The 22,934-nt window shown below is 42.6% G+C and overlaps 1 protein-coding gene across 2 annotated transcripts in view; it reads left to right on the forward strand.

The window, feature by feature from the left end:
• Positions 1-3,152: 3,152 nt before the first annotated feature.
• The window catches only part of wwp1 (WW domain containing E3 ubiquitin protein ligase 1), a 180,632-nt gene continuing 160,850 nt past the window's right edge, over positions 3,153-22,934 (forward strand). The window contains exon 1 of one of the 2 annotated variants that reach the window (XM_080194352.1): positions 3,153-3,261. The gene's annotated coding sequence lies outside the window, so the exon portion shown is untranslated. Of the gene's footprint in view, positions 3,275-22,934 lie in introns of both variants that reach the window. The other variant, XM_080194353.1, reaches the window with a different exon arrangement.

Raw genomic sequence — 22,934 nt, forward strand, 5'->3', positions numbered from 1 at the left:
CGTTCTTTAAATATGCAGGTACATATTACTTACCATTTTAGATGAGTGGGCACCTGGTCATACCTGAACAACATAGACAGTACCAATGAATTTCTAAGTTATGGGCTCTAAACAGAATTTCAGTGCTGTTGAACTGAAATCTACTTGTTAGTGCCAGGGTGAGTGAGTCAGCAAGTGAAGCTTGTCAGGGTTTGGACACTTGGAGAAATATAACCCAGCAGGAGAGGTACCACTCTGTCAAAGAAGAGGAGCGTGCGTTTCCACCTGCAACTGAAACAAAATCCCACCCACTTGCTTAGCCCCAGTTGTGTATTACTGATCTTATTTAAATTGATTTATTAGTGTCTCAAGTAGGCTTACATTAACACTGCAATTAAGTTGCTGTGAAAATTCCCTAGACACCACACTCCAGTGCCTGTTCAGGTGCACTGAGGGAGAATTTAGCATGGCCAATGCACCTAACCAGCATGTCTTTTGGACTGTGGAAGGAAATTGGAGCACCCGGAGGAAACCCATGCAGACACAGGGAGAATGTGCCGATTCCACACAGACAGTGACTCAAGCTGGGAATCGAACCAGGGTCCCTAGCGCTGTCAGGCAGCAGTGCTAACCACTATTCCACAGTGCCACCCTATGACCTTACCAGAAAACCGAGTCAATTGATGAACTACAAAAGATCATGAATGTAGCCCAATCCATCACGCAAACCGGCCTCCCATCCATTAAGAACATAAGAAATAGGAGCAGGAGTAGGCCATCTAGCCCCTCGAGCCTGCCCCGCTATTCAATAAGATCATGGCTGATCTGAAAGTGGTTCAGTTCCACTTACCCGCCTGCTCCCCATAACCCTTAATTCCCTTATCGATGAGAAATCTATCTACCTGTGACTTAAACATATTCAACGAGGTAGCCTCCACCTCTTCAATGGGCAGAGAATTCCAGAGATTCACTACCCTCTGAGAGAAGTTCCTTCTCAACTCTGTTCTAAACTGACCACCACTCCCCCCCCCTTATTTTGAGGCTGTGTCCTCTAGTTCTTGTTTCCTTTCTAAGTGAAAAGAATCTCTCTGCCTCTACTCTATCTAGCCCCTTCATTATCTTATATGTCTCTATAAGATCACCCCTCAGCCTTCTAAACTCCGATGAGTACAGGCCCAATCTACTCAATCTCTCCTCATAATCTAACCCCCTCATCTCCGGTATCAACCTGGTGAACCTTCTCTGTACTCCCTCCGAGGCCAATATATCCTTTTGCAAATAAGGGGACCAAAATTGCACACAGTACTCTAGTTGCGTCCTCACCAGTACCTTGTACAATTGCAGCAAGATCTTCCTGCTTTTATATTCCATCCCCCTTGCGATAAAGGCCAACATTCCATTCGCCTTCTTGATCACCTGCTGCACCTGCAGACTGAGCTTTTGCAATTCATGCACAAGGACCCCCAGGTGTCTCTGCATAGTAGCAAGCTGTAATTTTTCACTGTTTCATTAATATTCCATTTTACTACTACTCCTTCCAAAGTGGATAACCTCACACTTGCCAACGTTATACTCCATCTGCCAGATCCTCGCTCACTCACTCAGCCTATCCAAATTTCTCTGCAGACTTTCCGCGTCCTCCACGCAATTCTCTTTTCCACTCATCTTCGTGTCATCAGCAAACTTTGTTACTCTACACTTGGTCCCCTCCTCCAGGTCATCTATGTATATGGTAAACAGTTGAGGCCCCAGCACTGATCCCTGCGGCGCGTCACTAGTCACCAATTGCCAACCAGAAAAGCACCCACTTATTCCAACTCTCTGCTTCCTGTTAGATAGCCAATCCTCAATCCACGCTAACACTTTACCCCCAATTCTATGTACCCCAATCTTCTGCAGCAACCTTTTGTGAGGCACCTTATCGAGCGCCTTCTGGAAATCTAAAAACAGTAAGAAGTCTGACAACACCAGGTTTCTAATCTAAAAACACCACATCTACTGGCTCCCTCTGTCAACCATTGACTCTGTCTACACTTCTCGCTGCCTTGGCAAAGCAGCCAGCATAATTGAGGATCCTATGCACCCTGGACATTCTCTCCTCCACATTCTTCTGTCGGAAAAAAGACACAAAAGTCTGAGGTCACGTAGCAACTGACTCAAGAACAGTTTCTTCCCTGCTACTGTCAGACTTTTGAACGGACTTACCTTGCATTAATTTAATTTTGCTCTACACCCTAGCTATGACTGTAACACAACATTCTGCATTCACTCATTTCCTTCCCTATGAACGTCATGTTTTGTCTGTATAGCACGCAAGAAACAATGCTTTTCACTGTACGTTAATGCATGTGACAATAATAAATCAAATCAAATCAAAAGGAACAGTGCTCCAAAAGTTTGTGATACCAAATAAACATGTTGTTCTCTAACATGGTGTTGACAGACTTCCAGACCCAGTCCAACACCAGCACCAGCACATCGTGGCAAAACTGGGAGCATTACTGACCTGTATTCTGAGTCACTCTACAATCATGGAATCTGTGGTGCAGATGAGTGCAGGAGTGGCCCAGCCTCTGGTTGGTTGGCAGCTCTCACGGGCTGGAGCTTCTGCCACCAGGGTCTTGATTCCATGAGAGTTTAAGTTTATTTATTTGTGTCACAAGTAGGCTTACATTAATACCACAATGGAGTTACTGTGAAAATTCCCTAGTTGCCACACACAGTGTTTGGGCACACTGAAGGAGAAGTGAGGGTGGCCAAATCAACCTAACCAGCACGTGTTTCCGACTGTGGGAAAAAAAACCGGAGGAAACCCATGCAGACACAGGGAGAATGTGCAGACTCTGCACAGACAGTGACCCAAGGCAGGAATCAAACCCAGGTCCCTGGAACTTTGAGACAGCAGTGCTCACCACAAAGACTGCTTTACTGGGTGAGGGGAGGAACTACTCCTCCAAGTATTCGCTGCCCCGCCACCAGTGTAACAATGTTCACCTCTTCGCGGCGCCTTAGTGAGCACGCGCACTGGCGGGCACGCGAGCGAGGGTGAGCACGCGCACTGGCGGGCACGCGAGCGAGGGTGAGCACGCGCACTGGCGGGCACGCGGCGAGGGTGAGCACGCGCGGCGGCGGCGCGCACAGGGCTGTCGGTGCCGGAGATGGGAATCGGAGAGTGGGGCTGTGCGGCCGAGTGGAGAGACGAGGAGTAAAAGGGGGGGGGGAAGAGAGAGAGAGAGCGGAGCCGGAGCGGCAGCGGAAGGAGGAGGAGAGGCCTGTGAAGCGGTGAGAAGCGCCGGTAGGCAGGCGGAGGACGGCCGCTGTTTGTGTTAATTTTGTTCGGGGTGGGGGTTGGTGAGAATGGGTTCAGAGCGGAGCTCCGGTGGGGGGGCTGTCTGTCAGTCAGTGAGGAGGCCCCGGGTCCCGGGCGGCCCGAGTCTCCCGGGATTACCCTCCCCTCGGCCCCGGGTCTGACACACGGGCAGCCGGGGCAGTGTCTCTCCCTCTCTGAGGCCGAGGCGAATAACAGGCAGCCGCTGAGCCGGCTTCTCCGCCGAGTTTCAGGGGCTCGCAGTCGATCCGGATTGTGCAGGAAGGGAATATATATGTATATAAACATCGATGTGATTAATAAAAGTTGTCAAACGCGTGGACATTTGCTGCCCGGTTTGTTCCTGTCAGGGAATGTGTTTTTAATCGCTGAGAAATGGATCAGATTTGGGTTGGTCTGCCCAGTGGATCGGTCCGGTTTGTGCTCAGGACTGGGAACCGGATGGTTTATGCTCCGTGTGGTTGGATGGTGGGGGTTGGGCGGGAGGTGGGGGGGGTTGTTGTGGTTGGATAGGGAAATGTGTTTTGGGTTGAAGGGGATTGGCTTTTGGGTTGGAGGGAATTGGGGTTTGGATTTAGGTTGAGCGGGTTGGGTCTGTGTTGGGGGGGTAGGGCTTGGAGTAGGGCATATATTTTGAGTTTGGGCTGGGGGTTTTGTTTAGATTGAGGGGAATTGGGTTTGGGTTGAGAAGGGGCATGAGGTTAGGTGTTGGCTTTGGGCTGGGGGTGTTGAGATAAAGGTTAGGTTTTGGTGGAGTTTGGAATTTGGCTGGTTGGTTTGGGTAGGGGGTGGGGGTGGGGGTGGGGGTTGGGTTTGGACCGGGAGGGTAGGTGTTGGTTTTGGACAGGGGATTTGGGGTAGGGGTTTGGTTTGAGGGGGGTAGGTGTAGGGGTTTGGGTTTAGGGAGTAGGTGTCGGGGTTGGGTTGAGGAGGGGGCAAGAGTTATGTTTTGGGTTTGGGCTGGGGGTTTGGGGCAGAGTTGGGTTTGGGTGGGAGCTGGAATTTGGATTGTGAATGTTGGTTTGGGTTGAGGGGGGGAAGAGGTGTTTTTGGTTTGAACTGGGAGGGTAAGTGTTGGTTTTGGGCTGGGGGTTTGGGTTGAGGAGGGGGTAGAGATTGTGTTTTGGGTTGGGTGGGGGGAGGGGATTGTTGTTTGTGAGAGGGAGCCACTGCAGTTCCAACTGCCTGCAGCCCTCCTGGTAATCACCAAGTGTCCATGACCATGACGAAGCAGCAGCACGTCTCAGACTTGTACAGCAGGAGCATTTTCCATCCAAACCCTTTCTCCATTGCCCGCTGGGGAGGTTGCCATCCACTGAGATCTGATGTGATTGCAGAGAGAGAACGCAGTTTGCAAGTTTTACCGTTTGACGGAAGCATTTTTTTCTCAGGTTGTTTGTAAAGTGTTTGTTTTGGACTCTTGTCAGCTGTAGCTGCAGCCCCCCTCCCCCGTAAGGTCCGTGATGCGAGAATTCAAGGATTCCTCTGCCTCTGCTGACAGCGTAAAACATTGCAGCATCTCATTTCTGGGCCTTTTGTAGGCCCGGTGCTGTCTGCAAGAATACAGCCCGATGTTTACTGCTTTGTAATCACTGGGCGCCCATGGAGTTTTAAGCCTCTCAAATGAGAAGAAAAAAATAGAGTAATCGTGCCCTCTCCATGTTTAAATGACAGCTGACACAATTCAGGAAAACCTTGCAAATCTTCATGTAATATCACAGATTAAAACCGTTCTTTTTTAAAAAGTGGTTCGGCACAATCAAAGGAAACATAGCATGGAATTTAAACAGTTATACAGGAGGGAGTATGCAGGCAGCAAAGCCCTATTTCACTTACATATGTTTAATAGTGATAGTTTTGTTTCTGACTTGTAATAACATCATTTGTCAACATTCAAATTAAAATTCCAAAATGTTCTTTGAAACTAACATTGGATCCATAAATTACAAGTCTTGACAACTATGTCAGTGAAATTAATTCATTTCAAGCCCATGGTAAGTATTCTATATTGAGAGGTTTTTTTTCCTGACCAGATCCTGACTTTTCTCAAACCTGATGCTTGTATTGTATTATATTGTTGTGCCTGTTTTTCATACGCGATCCATTAGAAGCTTGGTTTGCTGTGGCCACCTGAACAATTTTCTTAAGTTGCAGACATTTGCTAAATCACTTCATCTTGATATCCAGGATCTTTGTGGTATAAGACTGCCTGAGCTCTTTTTCACCAGTGACATAGATTACAACTACTTCAATTACTGTATCCTTTATTTGCCTCTAATTGATAAAAAATTAAATAATGCGAAGATGCAAAAAAAACTTGTGATTTGACACCTATTTAGCTCAGTTTTGTAAAACAAAAACTAGTGGAGTATGTGTATGGCCTCAGATTAATTGTCACTAGTTATTGTAGAATATAGGCACAATATAACAACAGGCTGCAAATAAAATGCAAATGACTTTGTATAATGCAAGCCCTAGCATTGAAGGATTAGCAGCAGTATTTACATTGATGGGTACAGCCCTACTATTCTGCTTGATTCTTGTGCGTCCTTGCTCTGTGAATTAAAAGTAACTGACAACCCTAATTTGAAGATGGGGAAAGTTTTTTTAGGTAATGAGTGACTGGGAAATGTGTGCACTCATAGGAGCCCTGTACATGAATCATGGAAAGTTAGCAAACAAGGCAAGTGTTGGAAAAAGGGATTAGGATAGATATGCGTTTGATGGCTGGCATGAACACGATGGGCCGAAGGGCCTCTATATGCTGTAAAACTCTACGACTATGACACTGAGATACAGCAAACAATTAGGTAGTCAAATAATATGTTAACTTTTAGTTATAAAGAGATTAGTATAAGAATAAATAAGTTTTGCTACATTTTTATAGGGCGTTAGCGAGGCCATACCTGGAGTAGTTGCAATTTGGTCTCCTTACCCAAGGTCAAACCAGACTGGTTCCTGGGATGAAAGGATTGTTCTTTGAGGTGAAACTGAGTCGACTAGGCTTATCTTCAGTGCAGCTTAGAAAAATGAGAGTTGATTTAATTGAAACTTGTAAAATTCTCAAGGGACCTGACAGGACAAATGCTGATAAAATGTGTTTTCTTGTTGGGGAATCTAGGACACAGGGATCACAGACTCAGAATAAGTGGTTGACCGTTTAGCTTGAAATGAGAAGTTGCAATTGATCTTTGAAATTTACTGTTTCAGAGAGTTGTGGTAACTCGGTTGATGAATATATATAAGACAGAAGTTGATAGATTTTTGAGTACCAAGACAGTTGAGGGATATGGGGATGAGGTGGGAAAGTGGAGTTGAAGTGGAAGGTCTTATTGAATGGCGGAACAGGCTCAAAGAATCAAATGGCTTCCTCTGGCTTCAATTTCTTATATTCTAATGTGAAGTGATCATATTCTGTTATGTTGTCACAGAAAATATTGCATGAAGGCAGTGAGGCCCAGGAAAGTTGTAATTTTTAGAAAAATGCTAAGGGCAGTCATTAACTTCCTTAGTAAACTTAATTAGCATTGATCATCTTAAGGGGAAAAAACACAATACTGAAAAACTGAAACTATTTATAGAAACATGTAGGGAAAAATATGGGTTAATACTTTGGTATGTAAGCCAATCATCAGAACCCTGTCTAATCTTCTGAAAATTAGCTTTCATTTGGTAGGTGATGTAGAAAGGTAAAGAGAGAAAAGCATCCTTGAAGGGACAGAAATAAAGGAAGTACTGGTCAGGGACAGAAAATTGAAGGATCAGTCGCTTGGTCTGGTCCCATAGTTCTCTCTCTGGTTGGCTTGAGTGGCATGGGAGAAATTCATTTGGCCATCATCTTGGCCAGAAATGGTGCATTTCCTTGGATACATAGAGGGAAAAAAGGTTTAAATAGAAAAAAATGTTCCTGTTCTACTATGTGTGCATTTTGAGCTTTTGAGTGTGTGTATTATGCAGTATGACTTATTCTCCATTGTAAGACTGTTCACGATATACATGTGAAAACAGTGGTTGAATTCTAATATTTCCCATGCAGTATTATTGCATCATTTTGCAGTACTGCTTAGAGAAATCAGAGAAGTGATGACACTCATTACAGTGTTTGCAAGAGCACGGTTGTAGAGACATAAAATTGACACTGATGTGAAAAAAATCCAGAGACATTTTTTCAAAAGAATAAATGTATCAGAAATGGGCCCGAAGTTGGATATTTGGATATTTTATTTTCTTTCATTAAAGTGATGACAATTTTATATTTTGTTCACCCTTTGCGGCAAGATATTCAAATTGGTCAGACAGGCATTGGATCGAATTTGCTTGGTTGTAGATGTTGTTTATTTGGCAAGGGCATGTGAGTAAAGGCAATTACTGTTAGGTCAGCCATACCAAATGCACTGATAGCTCTACCCAAACACTAGTTTGTCAGTTTTAAAAAAACCTGTTTTTGATGCAGAATATATTTTCCTTTGGCTGAAGTAAACTAAAAGCCAGACAATTGAAAGATATATACAGCAACGTTGAAAGATTATGTTTCCTACTATAAACAAACCTCTTTCTAAACCATATATTTGGAGAGATAGGAGAATATAGATGGTGTATTAATATTTTGACTTCAGTATATATTTACAGTTTCAGATTAAAACAGAACACTATTTTAGTTCCATGTCTTTTCAGTTGGTTTTGGATATGGTTTATATTGATGCAATGGCAATGTTAACATTTCTGAATCTTTTTTAAACAACCTTGGTAGTACCCAGGATGGTGTAGCTGTAAGATTAGTGTTTAAAAATAACAATAGCAGAAAATATTCTGCAAGTGGGAAATATCATAACTGGTCACTCTATCTAAATAAAACCTGATTATTGAGTTATATCTTTATTTGGGAAACAAAACAGTTTTTTTAAACTCCCACACAATACTTGTTGACGGTGTTTTATCACGTGAAATTTCTCCAAATGTTTTACATAGTGGCTTATATATCCTGGCATGTTTGTTGTATGGAGGAGTAGAGTGGGTGAATTTAACTTAATTCTTGCTGCACCTGAACTAAATTGTGCAATCACCAACAATACTAGATCTCAAAATTTAATGCAGAGTCAGAGTGTAGAGTTTATACTGTCAATTGTAAACCAGTGTGTACTGGAAAATGGAAATGCTTTGGTTTGCGGTTGACAGTATAAACAAGGCATAAATGACAAAGTTGAACTCTTAAGTGCCAAATGAGATAAAATAGAATATCTCACTGTTCCACACTAGTAAAGGCAGAACAAATAACTAAATCCAGATTAATTCCAATCTATTGGCACTATTAATTTATTGAAATCAAAGAACAATTAAATCAATTGCATGTTCATTTATTAAATTCTTGCTTTTTTCTGCAGAAAATGTGGCGGGGTCTGGCTTCCTGGCTACTTTCCTGTGTATAGTTAACCAGGACAGGCTGAATAAAAACTGTATTCTTCACCCACCTCCTGCAAACTCTTGTTGCCTGCATGTCTCTTAACAGGTGTTATAGCAGAACTAACATGTTAACTATCACCATGGCTCAGTTGCCTCTGAATCAGAAGGTTTTGGATGGAAACCCATTCTAGGTTTTAAAGACTGAATATAAGCAGATACTTCAGTGCAGGGGCTTTATTGAGGGACTGTATTGACAGTTATTATTTATGGCTGACCCATTAAACTGAAGATTTACAAAAATTTCCGTGGAGCGATTAAAAATAGATGCCTGATCCACACACCTCCCTCCTTCGCTAACATCATTAAAATCGTATTATATGTTAATTCATTCAAAGTTTGTGGAACCTTGTGGATAAAATTGTTTTATTTGTTTGCCACATAATAGTTAATAGACTTCAGGAATAATTCAGTGGTTGTGAAGCATCTTGTGATGTCCTAAGAGTGTGATAAAGGGGCAACAAATTGATATGTTAGAGGAATTGAAGTCCATGGAATTGAAGGGACATTGGCAGTGGAGATACAAAATTGACTGTCACACACAAAGCAAAAAGTAGTAGTAATGAATCATTGTTTTTTGGATTGAACAGTGATGTCCCCTAGGATCAGCACTTATGAGCAGCATGGTGGCACAGTGGTTAGTGCTGCTGCCTCACAGCACCAGGGACCCAGATTCAATTCCAGCCTTGGGGAACTGTATGGAGTTTGCACGTTCACTGTGTGTCTACGTGGGTTTCCTCTGGGTGCTCTGGATTCCTCTCACAGTCGACAGATGTGCAGGTTAGGTAGATTGGCATTTTAAATTGCCCCTTAGTGTCCAAGGATGTGTAGGTTAGGTGGATTAACCATAGTAAATGAATGGGATTATGGGGATGGGGCAGAAGTTGTGAGCTTGGGTAAGATGTTCTTTTGGAGGGTCAGTGCAGACTTGATGGGCTGAATGGCTGCCTCCTGCACTGTAGGAATTCTGTGATCAGTATTAGAACCAGTGCTCTTTTGTTATATATTAATGATCCGGAATTGTATATGGGGACATCATGTATTTATAGATGAGACAAATCTCGGAAATGAATTTTAAAAAATGAGCAAGGAGCAGACTTTCAGGAGGATGTAGACAGACTGGAAAGAGCACAGACAAGGCAGAATAAAACTTAATGCAGGGAAGTATGAAGTAATGAATTTCGGTAGGAAAATGAGAGGCAGTATAATTAAATTGTGCAAATTTGTAGGAACAGAGAGACCTGCACATTTCATGTGCAGAAATATTTGAAGGTGGCAAAACAAAGTTGTTAGATCTATTACTTTAAAAATGCAGCAGGGACATTGGCTTTATACATAGATGTATAGAGCCACTGATTTGGGAAGTAATAACACATTGAAGGATACTCGTTCAATTTCAGCCAGAGTATTGTGTCCAATTCTTGACTTCAGAAACAACATAAAGCCCTTGAAAGAGATTTACTAGAGCGTACCAGGGATGAGGAAATTTAGCAATGTGGAAAACTGGTGAAGTTTGTCATGTTATTTCTTTACAGTAGTAAAGGTTAAGAAGCAGTTGAATGAAAGGAAAAGAATGACTTGCATTTACATAGCTTCTCTCACAAAGACCAGACGTCCCAAGGTATTTTACAGCCAATGAAGTACTTACGTTGTAATGTAGAAGAGGCAGTGAGATTTGCGCATTCCACCCCCACAAACAGCAGTGTGGTAATGACCAGATAATCTGTTTTGGAGATTAATATTATCCAGGACACTGGCGATAACACCTTCCTCATCTTAAAAATAGTGGAATGGGATCTTTGCAGTCCTCCTGAGGGGTCAGGCATGGCCTTAGTTTTTATGTCTCATCCTAAAGACTGCAACACTCTGGAATGTCACCCTAGATTGTTATGCTTAAATCCTGGAGTGGAACTTAAACTCACAATCTTCTGAGTACTATCAACTGAACCATAACTGAATTGTTGTAGAAGTGTTCAAAAAAAATGAGGAAGTTTGATAAAGAAGTTAAGGAAAACTGTTGTCAGTGGCAGAACGATGTAGATTTAAGATAATTGGCAAAACAATAGGGAAAGTGAGAGTTAAAATGATATGGAAATACAATGCCTGAAAGTTGATGGAAGGGGATTCAATCCTAGCCTTCAAAAGAGAATTGGATCTCTACTTAAAAAGGAAGTATTTGCAGGCCTATATGGATAGAGCAGAGGAAAGTGAGACAAATAATTAGTAGATCTTGCAGAGAACCAACATAGACTTGATGGACTGCAAGGCCATAGACTATTGCAAAAGTCTATGAATACAGTTTTTTTAAAATTAGGAAAAAGGTGATTGCTATTCTCTGTTTGGGTATTTCTAGGTTTTTTTGGCGTTGATTTTGGGTTTTCAATAAATTGTGAAATAGTCCCAACTTTGTTTATATTTTTGACATTTTCTTTTTCTATAGATTATGAATTTTTTAATTTTTTGCAGTAATTCCTACCCACATCAAAAAGTCATTAAATGTAGAAAAATAATTTGCTAATTGTCTATTCTTCACGTGTTCTCAATGATTTACAACTTTATCCTCAATTCACTTTGGGTTTTCTCCTCACAGTTGACCATCTTCCCTTTTCTATATAAACTCTTTCCTTTCCTATATTCAAATCCATATTCTTTACTTTTCTATTTCTTGTAGCCTTTGTGCTCATTGTGTTGACCGCAGACAAGGTAGTCTCTGAAAACTTCCTTGTATTCCTCATCACTTATATACCCTTAACGATTTCCAACCACAGTTATTTTTGTATTTAAGTCAGTTTAAAAAAAGTACCAAGTCACTTTCAGCTGCAATTGCAAACACTCAACTGTCAAGGTTTTCTATCCATCAGCTGTGATATTTTTGCAGCTATCACATCTGCTCAGTCACTTTCTTGCATATTTGTCCTTGACCCAGGTAAGGTTCTTGCTTTCTCCCATACTAACAGTTTCCCTGAGAATGCCACCTTTTTCACTCCCTCAGGTCCAACAAATGCCCAATTGGCTGGACACTTGAAACACGATTGGCCTTATTTATTTAGAACTGCTAACCAGTCCAGGATCTTCCTGAAATGCAAGGATAAGCCGTGATTATTTTCTTCATTACCAACTGTTCTCTTAAACCTTTTTTGCCCTGTATGCTCCATCCTCGCCAGCAGCTACTGTTTGGAGCTCATATTTGTCTTCACTCAGATTCAGACCATGGTTTGGCTGCGTCTGCTGATTTTCCCCTTCGCCTTGCGTGTTGTCCATCAAGCCAAATTTCTCCCAGTCTCTCCAGTCCCAACCCTGATCCTACATCTTCTCCTTATGCTCTCTCTGAGTTCATATTCTTTAGATCCACCTCTTGCACTCTTGAGGTAGATAACAATCAATTTCACTCTTCATTCTCGCACAACCTGACATTGTTCTCTTTCCAAACTGGTTTTTACCCCCCCTCAAAATCATAACTGATTCCTCTGACTTCCCCATTTCCAGTCTCCTTTTGTTCAAAGTGCTTGATTGTTGCTTTTCTAATCTGTGTTCTTCATTCTTACAGCTCCACAGTTCTACATTTACATCAGGTTTAGCTCTCTGCCATGGCTTTTAAATGGCTCTAATCAAATTCATAAAGGTTGACATCTATAGTGCACTGTCCCTCCTTGTCTTTTGCAACTTCTGAAGCTGTTGACCCAGCCAACGACACTGACTTCCTCCAATGTCTTCTTGCCTTCGTTATCCACACAGCATCATAGAAAGAATCATAGAAACACTACAGTACAGAAAGAGGCTATTCAGCCCATTGAGTCTGCACCAACCACAGTCCCACCCAGGCCCTACCCTGTATCCCTACATATTCACCCACTAATCCCTCTAACCTACGCATCTCAGGATGCTAAGGGCAATTTTAGCACAGCCAATCAACCTAACCTGCACAGCTTTGGACTGTGGGAGGAAACCGGAGCACCCGGAGGAAACCCACGCAGTTACATAAGAACATAAGAAATAGGAGCAGGAGTAGGCCATCTGGCCCTTCGAGCCTGCCCCGCTATTCAATAAGATCATGGCTGATCTGTCATGGCTCAGTTCCACTTTCCGGCCCTCTCCCCATAACCCTTAATCCCCTCTCTTATCAAAAACCCATCAACCCGCTTCTTGAAAATACTTAGCGAGGCAGCCTCCACCACTTCAACGGGTAGAGAATTCCAGAGATTCACCACCCTTTGAGTGAAGAAGTTCCTCCTCAACTCCGTTCTAAAACGCCCCCCCCTTTATCTTGAGGCTGTGCCCCCTAGTCCTACTGTCTTTTTTGAGCGGGAAGAGTCTCTCCACCTCTATCCTATCCATCCCATTCATCATCTTATACGTCTCAATGAGATCTCCCCTCATTCTTCTAAACTCCAACAAGTACAAGCCTAGTTTATTCAGCCTCTCCTCATAGCTCAACCCCCTCAACTCCAGTATCAGCCTAGTAAACCTCCTCTGCACTCCCTCCAAGGCCAAAATATCTTTGCGCAGGTGCGGCGCCCAAAACTGCACACAGTACTCCAGTTACAAGGAGAATGTGCAAACTCCACACAGACAGTGATCCAAGCTGGGAATTGAACCCAGGTCAAGGAGCTGTGAAGCAACATTGCTAACCACTGTGCTACCGTGCCACCCAAGTGGAGCGCAGAGTGATTTGGAACTGTGTACTTTGCAAACAATGTGTTAAAGTTAGGAATTTGGTGCCAGTGGAAATTCTTTTCTTTAGTCTCCAATAGCTCGTAACTTGTCTCTAAACTAGGATACAAACTTGCTTTTGCTTTACTAAATTAGTGACCAATTAACTAATCAAATAAATAAGTTTGCAAAGGTTTTGTTGCCTGCTCAGTGCTGGAGCTGAGACATCTCCTCTTGGAGAGGGAAAGTAAAGTTCTCATGGTCCATTTAGCAACCAATGATAGAATTAGAAATGATGTTCCATTGAGAGAGTTTGAGGAGTTAGGGTCCACATTACTGAAGAGCGTCAAAGGTAATTGTCTCAGAATTTGTGTCTGAGCCAAGTACTCTTCATGTCAAGCAGATTGGAGAATTAAATTCATGGCTTAAAGAATGATGCGAGGAAAAAGCATTCATGGATCACTGGCACCAGGATAGGAAAAGAGGGAACTGTTCTGTTGGCCTGAGCTTCAGTTAAATCTGACTGGGATCAGCATCCTGGCAATTGTATAACTATGGCTGAGGATAAGGTTTTAAGTTAATAAGGAGCGGAGTGCTCATTTTGAGTAGAAGAGTAAAAAGATCATGTTGAACTTAGATAAGATGCTGGTTAGGCCTCAGCTGGAGTACTGTGTCCAGTTCTGAGTGCCATATTTGAGGAAGGATGTGAAGACATTGGAGAGAGTGAAGAGGAGATTCATAAGAATGATCCCAGGGATAAACAACTGTGGCTATGAGGGTAGATTTGAGAGGTGGGACTACTTTTCTTGGAGAAAAGAAGGTTGAGGAGATTTGATAGCGATATTGATGGAGGATGGCACAGTGGTTAGCATTGCTGCCTCACAGCCCCAGGGACCTGGGTGCAATTCCAGCCTCAGTTGACTGTCTGTGTGGAGATTATGTGTTCTCCCTGTGTCTGCATGGGTTTCCTCCGGTGCTCCGGTTGCCTCACATAGTCCAAAGATGTGCAGATTAGTTTGGTTGGCTGTGCTCAATTGCCCCTTTGTGTCAGGGAGATAAATGGGGTAAGTACATGGGGTCATGGCGATAGGGCCTGAGTGGGATTGTTATTGGTGCAGGTTTGATGGCCAAATGGCCTCCTTTTGCACTGTAGGGATTCTATTCAAAATCTTGAGAGGTTTGGGCAAGGTAAATAGTGAGAAACTGTTCCCTCTCAAGAGAACATCAAGAACGACAGGGCAAGGTACCAAATTACTGAAGAAGGAGTAAAAGTGATGTGACGAATAGCTTTTTCACCCAGAGGGTGATTGGAATCTGGGATGAACTTCCTAAAAGGGTGATGGAGGCAGGTTCGATTGAGGTATTCAAAAGGGAATTAGATTGCTATTTGAAAATAAATAATGTGACAGGTCATGGATAAGGTGGAGGAGTGGGATTAGGTAGAATGTTTTTGCAGCAAAGCAGTGCAGACTCAATGGGCCAAATGGCCCCTTCTAAACTGTAAAGTTTCTGTCATTCTGTGAGGGGAGATTTAGAAATCTAAAGGTCAAAGTTGAGACAGTAAAACAGTGTAGCAATTTGTGTAACGACAAGCAGAGTTGGAAGAAAGGGACAGAGTTTAACAATAATAGTACATCAGTGAAAAGATCCTATGCAAAAATGGTAGTTTAGAAAATTAAAGGCTTTTTATCTGAATCAATTTATTACATGTTGAGCAAATTAGTGGCACAAATAAAAATAAATGAGTTTGATATAATCACAGTTACAGAGACATTATTGCAAAATTCCCAAGGTTGGGAAAGAATTATTCTGATGTGTACCCTTTTTGAAAATACAGCCAGAATGGAAAAGGTGGAGGAGTAGCTCTGATAAAGTATGACTTAAGAACAGTAGTTAGAAAGGATCATAGCTCAGACGATTACAAGGTATGGCTGGACATTAGGAATAAGAAAAATCAAAGAACTGCTAAGAGTTGCTTGTAGAGACCCTAACAAGAGTTATAGTTATGGATATAATACAGGAAATATAAGACCCTTGTCAGACCCCACTTGGAGTACTGTGCTCAATTCTGGTCACATCACTACAAGAAGGATGTCGAAGCTATTGAAAGGGTGCAGAGGAGATTTGCAAGGACGCTGCCTGGATTGGGTGGCATGCCTTATGAGGTAGGTTGAGGGAGCTAGGTCTTTTCTCCCTGGAGAGATGAAGGATGAGAGGCGACCTGATAGAGGTTTATAAGATGTTGAGAGGTATAGATAGGGCGGATTCTCAGAGGCTATTTCCCAGGGCTGAAATGGTCACTACGAGAGGACACAGGTTTAAGGTGCTGGGGAGTAGGTACAGAGGAGATAACTAGGGGTAAGTTTTTCACTCAGAGGGTGGTGAGTGAGTGGAATCAGCTGCTGTTGGTGGTGGTGGAGGTGAACTCGTTGGGGCCTTTTAAGAGACTTCTGGATGAGTACATGGGATTTAATGGGATTGAGGGTTATGGATAGGCATGGTAGGTAGGGATGTGATCGGTGCAACTTGTAGGCCAAAGGGCCTGTTTGTGCTGTAGTGTTCTATGTTCTGAGAAATAATTGGAGCTTAGCAAAGGCAATGTAGTAATCATGACTTTAATCCTCATGCAAACTAGACAAATCAAATTGATAAAGGTAGTTTGGAAGACAAGTTTGCAGAATGCTTTTTTGACAGCTTCCTAGAACAAGACATTGTGAAATCAACTGGGGACAAAGCTATTTTAAGAACAAAGAATAATTCAGCACTGGAACAGACCCTTCAAGCCTGCGTCGATCATGTTGTCTTGTCTAGACCAGCTGCTTATATCCCTCTATTCCCTGACTGTTCATGTGTCTATCCAGACAAGTCTCAAAAGTTGCTAACATATCTATCTCACCCACCTCACTTGGCAGTGCATTCCAGGCTACCACCATCCTCTGTGTAAAAAGACTTTCCCCGCACATTTCCACTGAACCTTCCCCCCCGCTTACCTTGAATTTGTGTCCCCTTGTAATTGTCATTTCTAGCCTGGGAAAAACCTTCCAACTGTTCACCCTATCTCTATCCCTCATAATTTTATAAACTTCTATCAGCTTCCGTCTTTCCAGAAAGAGCAATCCCGGTTTATTCAATCGCTCCTCATAGCTAATACTGTCCATACCAGGCAAAATCCTAGTAAACCTTTTCTGTACTCCCTCCAAAGCTTCCATATCCTTCTGCTAGTGTGGTGACCAGAATTGGACACAGTATTCTAAATGTGGCCTAATCAATATATAACTGACATAATTTGCCAACTTTTACACTCAATGGCCCATCCAATGAAGGCAAGCATGCCATATGCTTTCTTCTTCATCTTTTTCAACCTGTACTGCCACTTTTAAGGATCTGTGGACCTGCATGCCCAGATGTCTCTCTATATCTATGCTCCTGGTGGTTTACCATTTATTTTACAGCTCCCACCTGAAATGGATCTATCAAAATGCATCACCTTGCATTTTTCCAGATTAAATTCCATCTGCCATTTCTCGTCCCGAATGGCATTCGGGACCATCTATATCCTGTTCTATTCTTTGACAACCTTCATCACTATCTGAACTCCACCAATCTTAGTATCATCGAGAAACCTGCTAATCAGACTAGCTACATTTTCTTCCAAGTCATTTATATATATTACAAACAGCACTGATCCATGCGGAACACTACTAGTTACAGACCTCCATGCAGAAAAACATCCTTTTTCACCACTGTCCTCTGTCTTCTGTGTTCCAGCCAGTTCTGAATCCATCTAGCTAGTTCACCCATGCGTTTAATCTTTTGCACCAGCCTGCCATGAAGGACCTTGTCAAATGCTTTACTAAAGCCCAGGTAGGCAACATCCACTGCCCTTCCCTTGTCAATCATTTTTGTCATCTCCTTAAAAAGCTCAATTAAATTAGTGAGACATGATGTCCCTCGTACAAAACCATGCTGTGTGTCACTAACAAGACCATTCAGTTCCAAATGTGTATTGATTTTATCTCTCAAGAATCTTCTCTAACAATTCCACCAGCACTGATATGAAGCTCACTGGCCTATAATTAGCCGGGTTACCCTTGCTACCCTTCTTAAATAGCGGGACAACATTGGCTATCCTCCAATCCTCTGGGACCTCAGCAGTGGCCAACGAGGAAACAGAGATTTCTGTTAGGGGCTGAACAATTTAATCTCCTGTCTCCCAAAGTAATCTGAGATGGATGCCAGCTGGCCCCGGGAATTTGTCTACTTTAATGCTAATTTACCGAACACTTCCTCTCTTGTAATGATAACTTGTTCTAAAGGGTTTACATACCCCTTCGAGACACGGTCAGTCAACGTGCACCTCTCCTTTGTGAATACTGATACAAACTACTCATTAAGGGTCTCACCCGCTTCCTTTGGTTCTATGCATAATTTCTCTCCTCTGTCCTTGAGTGATCAACTCTTTCTCTAGCTACCCTCCTTTTCCTAATAGATCTAACATTGTGTAATGAAGCAGGGTTTAATTAATATAATTAGTAAACGATCTCTTGGAAAATGTGATCATAATAGAATCAAATTCCATGTTAATTTTTGAAATTAACATACTCAGGTCCAAAACAAGAATCTTAAAGCCAATTATACTGGGATGAAGGGGGAGTTGGCTCAGGTTGATTGGGTAGATAGGCTAAATGGAATGGCATTAAGTAAACAATGGGAAATATTGAAGGAGGCAATGGCGTAGTGGTATTATTGCTAGACTATTAATCCAGAAACTTAGCTAATGTTCTGGTGACCCAGGTTTAAATTTGAATTCAATAAAAAATACCTGGAATTAAAAATTTTTTAATGACCGTGAAACCATTGTCAATTGTCGTAAAAGCCCATCTGGTTCACTAATGTCCTTTAGGAAAGGAAATCTGGAAATAGTGTTTTTCATTACTTACTATCAAAGTGAATAGCCTCTCACTTCTCCACATTACACTCCACTGTCACCTTGCTGCCCTTTCTCTTAACCTGTCTATATCAGTTTGCAGCTTCTCTTGTGTTCCCCTCACAGTTTAGATTTTCACCAAGCTTTGTCTCATCAGGAAACTTAGATACGTTACAGGTCTGACCTACATGTGACTCCAGAGCCACAGCAATGTGGTTGACTCTTAACTGCCCTTGGGCAATGAATGCTGGCCAGCCAGTGATGCCCATGTGTCACAAATGAATAAAAAAAATGAAATGTTTCAAAATGTTCAGCAAAGTCACGTTCCATTAGGAAACTAAAACTTAACAAGAAAGATCCATCCATGGTTTACTAGGGAACTTAAAGACAATATTAGATCAAATGAAGTCACAAACTGCATACAGAGATGGGAGGTAATCAGGGGCTAATAAGAGTGAGGAACTAAAGAGGGCCGAAGGGCCTGTACTGTGCTGTAAAGGAATCCATGTCAGCAGGAGAAAAGAATGAGAGAAATTTACAGGATTAAAAGCTGATAAATCCTCATGACCTGACGGCCTACGTCCCAAGGTTCTCGAAGAGCTAACTATAGAGATAATGGATGCACTGATTATGATTTTACAGTATTCACTAAATTCCTGACTGGCACCAGTAGATTAGAAGTTAAAAATGTAACGCTGCTACTTAACAAAACAGGGAGAGAGCAAACAGGAAATTACTGGCCAGTTTTCAGAAAACGCTGGAATCTGTTATTAAGCAAGTCTTGACAAAATGCTTAGAAAATCATAGTATCATCAGAGAGAATCAACAAGGTTTTACGAAATAGAAAACATGTTTATTAGAGTTTTTTTGAGGGACGTAGCCAGTAGATGGCTAAAGGTAAGTGAATAGATGAAGTATAATTGGATTCCCAAAAGGCATTTGTAAAGATGCCACACAGAAAGTTAACACGCAAGATAACGGCTCATAATTGGGCGTAATATATTAGCATGGATGGAAGGTTGGTTAATTGACAGGAAGGAGAAGTAGAGATAATCAGGGCAGTTTCAAGTTGGCAGGCTGTGACGAGTGAAGTGCCACAGAATCAGTGCTGAGGCCTCAGCTATTTACAATCACTATTAGTGACTTAGACAAGGAGACAGGGTAATGTATTTAAGTTTCCTGATGACACACAGCTTGGTGGAAATCTAAACTGTGAGGGGGACATGAGAAGCTGCAAAGTGATATAGATAGGTTAAGAGAATGGGCAGTGAAGTGGCAGGTGGAGTGTAATGTGGGCAAGTGTGAGGCTATTCACTTTGGTAATAAGTATTGAAAAATACTACTTTTTAAAAAGGTGTGAATCTTGTAAATGTTAATGTTCAGAGAGACCTGGATGTACTCGTAAATGCACACAAGGTTTGCATTTAGACACAGCGAACAATTCAGAAGGCAAATAGCATTGCATGGGGATTGGAGTACAAGAATAATGAATTGTACAATTGCATACAGTTTGGTGTCACCTGATCTGGAATGCTGCTCTCAGTTGAGGAAGCATATACTTGCATTGGAGGCAATACAGAGAAGTTTCACCAGATTAGTTCCAATGATGAAAGGCTATTTATATTGGACAAGTACTCTTTGTAGTAAGCAGTCTCTTTAAAACATACAAGATTCTGAAGGGGCTGTAGACTGAGAGGTTGTATCCCTTGCTAGGGAATCTTTAACAAGGTTGCAAGATAAGGTGTAGATTATTTACATTATGTTATTGAGGAGAAGTTTCTTCACTGAAAGGATTGTGAATCTAGGGGATCTTTACTCCAGAGAGCTGTGGATGCATCATCATTGAGAATATTCAAGTTTGGAATAAACAGTTTTTTCATCTCAGAGAACCTAGGAACATGGGAAGTAGGTGGGAAAGTGGAGTTGAAGGTCAGTCACGATTGTATTGAATAGCCAAGCAAGCTCGAAGGATCATGTGGTCTACTCCTGCTGTTATTTTTTTACAGTATGTTCTTGCATCCAACTGAATGGGACTTTTCTTGATTGATACCAATCTTAGCTACCCAGTTGTAGCCAGTGAAACTCCAGCAATCACTGTGGGCAGCATGATTGCACAGTGTTTAGCAGTGCTGCCTCACAGCTCCAGGGACCTGGGTTCGATTCCCAGCTTGGGTCACTATCTGTGTGGAGTTTGCACATTTTCCCTGTGTCTGTGTGGGTTTCGTTTGGGTACTGTTACTAGAGAGGTAGTACTTGGTAGGCTAACGGGACTGAAGGTAGACAAGTCTCCAGGACCAGATGGAATGCATCCCAGGGTTCTGAAAGAAATGGCAGAAGGAAAAGCAGATGCCTTAGTAATTATTTATCAAAATTCAGTGGACTCTGGGGAAGTGCCAGTGGATTGGAAAACAGCTAATGTTACGCTGCTGTTTAAAAAAGGTAGCAGACAAAAGGCAGGGAACTACAGGCTGGTTAGCTTAACATCCGTAGTTGGAAAAATGCTAGAATCCATCATCAAAGAAGAAGTAGCAGGACACCTAGAAAAGAACAGTTTGATCAAACAGACACAGCATGGATTCGTGAAGGGGAAGCCGTGTTTAACAAATTTACTGGATTTTTATGAAGATGTGACTAGTGTAGACAGAGGGGAACTGGTGGATGTGGAGTTTTTAGATTTCCAGAAGGCGTTCAATAAGGTGCCTAACAAAAGGTTGCTGCAGAAGGTTAGGGTACACGGAGTTGGGGGTAAAGTGTTAGCGTGGATTGACGATTGGTTATCTAACGGGAAGCAGAGTTGGAATCAGTGGATGCTTTTCTAGTTGGCAGTTGGTGACTAGTAGAGTGCCACAGGGATCAGTGCTGGGGCCTCAACTGTTTACCATATACATAGATGATCTGGAGGAGGGGGTTGAGTGTAGGGTAACAAAATTTGCTGATGACATGAAGATGAGTGGAAAAGCGAATTGCGTGGAGGACGCGGAAAGTCTGCAGAGAGATCTGGATAGGCTGAGTGAGTGGGCGAGGACCTGGCAGATGGAGTATAACGTTAGCAAATGTGAGGTTATCCACTTTGGTAGAAATAATAGTAGGAAGGAATATTATTTAAAGGGTGAAAAGCTGCAGTATGCTACTGTGCAGAGGGACCTGGGGGTCGTTGTGCATGAATCGCAAAAACTCAGTCTGCAGGTGCAGCAGGTGATCAAGAAGGCGAATGGAATGTTGGCCTTTATGGCGAGGGGGTTAGAATATAAAAGCAGTGAGGTCTTGCTGCAACTGTACAAGGCACTGGTGAGGCTGCAACTGGAGTACTGTGTGCGGTTTTGGTCCCCTTATTTGCGAAATAATACATTGGCCTTGGAGGGAGTACAGAGAAGGTTCACCAGGCTGATATCGGAGATGAGGGGGTTAGCTAATGAAGAGAGATTAAATAGACTGGGCCTGAACTCGTTGGAGTTTAGAATGCTGAGGGGGGGGATCTTATAGAGACTTAGAAGATAATGAAGGGGCTAGATAGGGTAGAGGTAGAGAGATTCTTTCCGCTTAGAAAGGAAAACAGAACTAGAGGGCACAGCCTCAAAATAAGGTGGGGGGGTGCAGTTTAGAACAGAGTTGAGGAACTTCTTCATTCAAAGGGTGATGAATCTCTGGAATTCTCTGCCCATTGAAGAGTGGAGGCTACCTCGTTGAACATATTTAAGTTACGGGTAGATAGATTTCTGATAGACAAGGGAATTAAGGGTTATCGGGAGAAAGTGGGAAAGTGAAACTGATCCACTGCAGATCAGCCATGATCTTATTGAATGGCGGGGCAGGCTCGAAGGCCTAGGTGGCCTACTCCTGCTCCTAGTTCTTACTCCAGTTTCCACCTATTGTTCAAAAATGTGCGGGTTAGGTGCATTGGCCAATCTAAATTGACCCTTAGTGACTTGGGGATGTGTAGGTTAGAGGGATTAATGGGGTGAATATATGGGATTATGGGGATGGGCTTGGTTGGGATTGTCGTTGGTGCAGACTTAATGGGCTGAATGGCCGCCTCCTCTACTGTAGGGATTCTATGTCTATGTTCAATGTCAATCACTTAATTTCCCATCTCTCAACTGTTGGCTCAAGAGACCCTCTTGGCCCATTATCAGCACACTACCTTTCTGCAACATAATTTGACGGCATGACATCAGGCACCATGCTCTGCTGCTCAGTCACTGCTCATGGCTCATTGGCTGCTGGTAAAGCAATGCTTGATTTTAAAGATTCCCTGGTTTTCTAATTTCTCCATGGTCTCACCACCGTCTCCTACCCTTCTCCATAATCTCCTCCATCTTCACAATCCTCTGAGATATGCACACTGCTCTAATTCTGGTCTTTTGAATATCCCTAATTTTAATCACTTCTGTAGCTTCAGCTAACTAGGCCAAACTCTAAAATTTTCTCCCTAAACTCTCTGCATCTTCACCTTTCTTTCCTCTTTCCTGGGACGGCACGATGACACAGTGGTTAGCTGCCTCATAGTGCCAGGGACTTGGGTTTGATTTCTGGCTTGGGTCACTGGTTGTGCAGAGTTTGCAAGCTCCCCCCATGTCTGTGTGGGTTTTCTCC

The sequence above is a fragment of the Carcharhinus amblyrhynchos genome, chromosome 8 (assembly GCF_965287045.1).
Source record: "Carcharhinus amblyrhynchos chromosome 8, sCarAmb.v2.hapA, whole genome shotgun sequence".
Taxonomy (NCBI): Eukaryota; Metazoa; Chordata; class Chondrichthyes; order Carcharhiniformes; family Carcharhinidae; genus Carcharhinus; species Carcharhinus amblyrhynchos.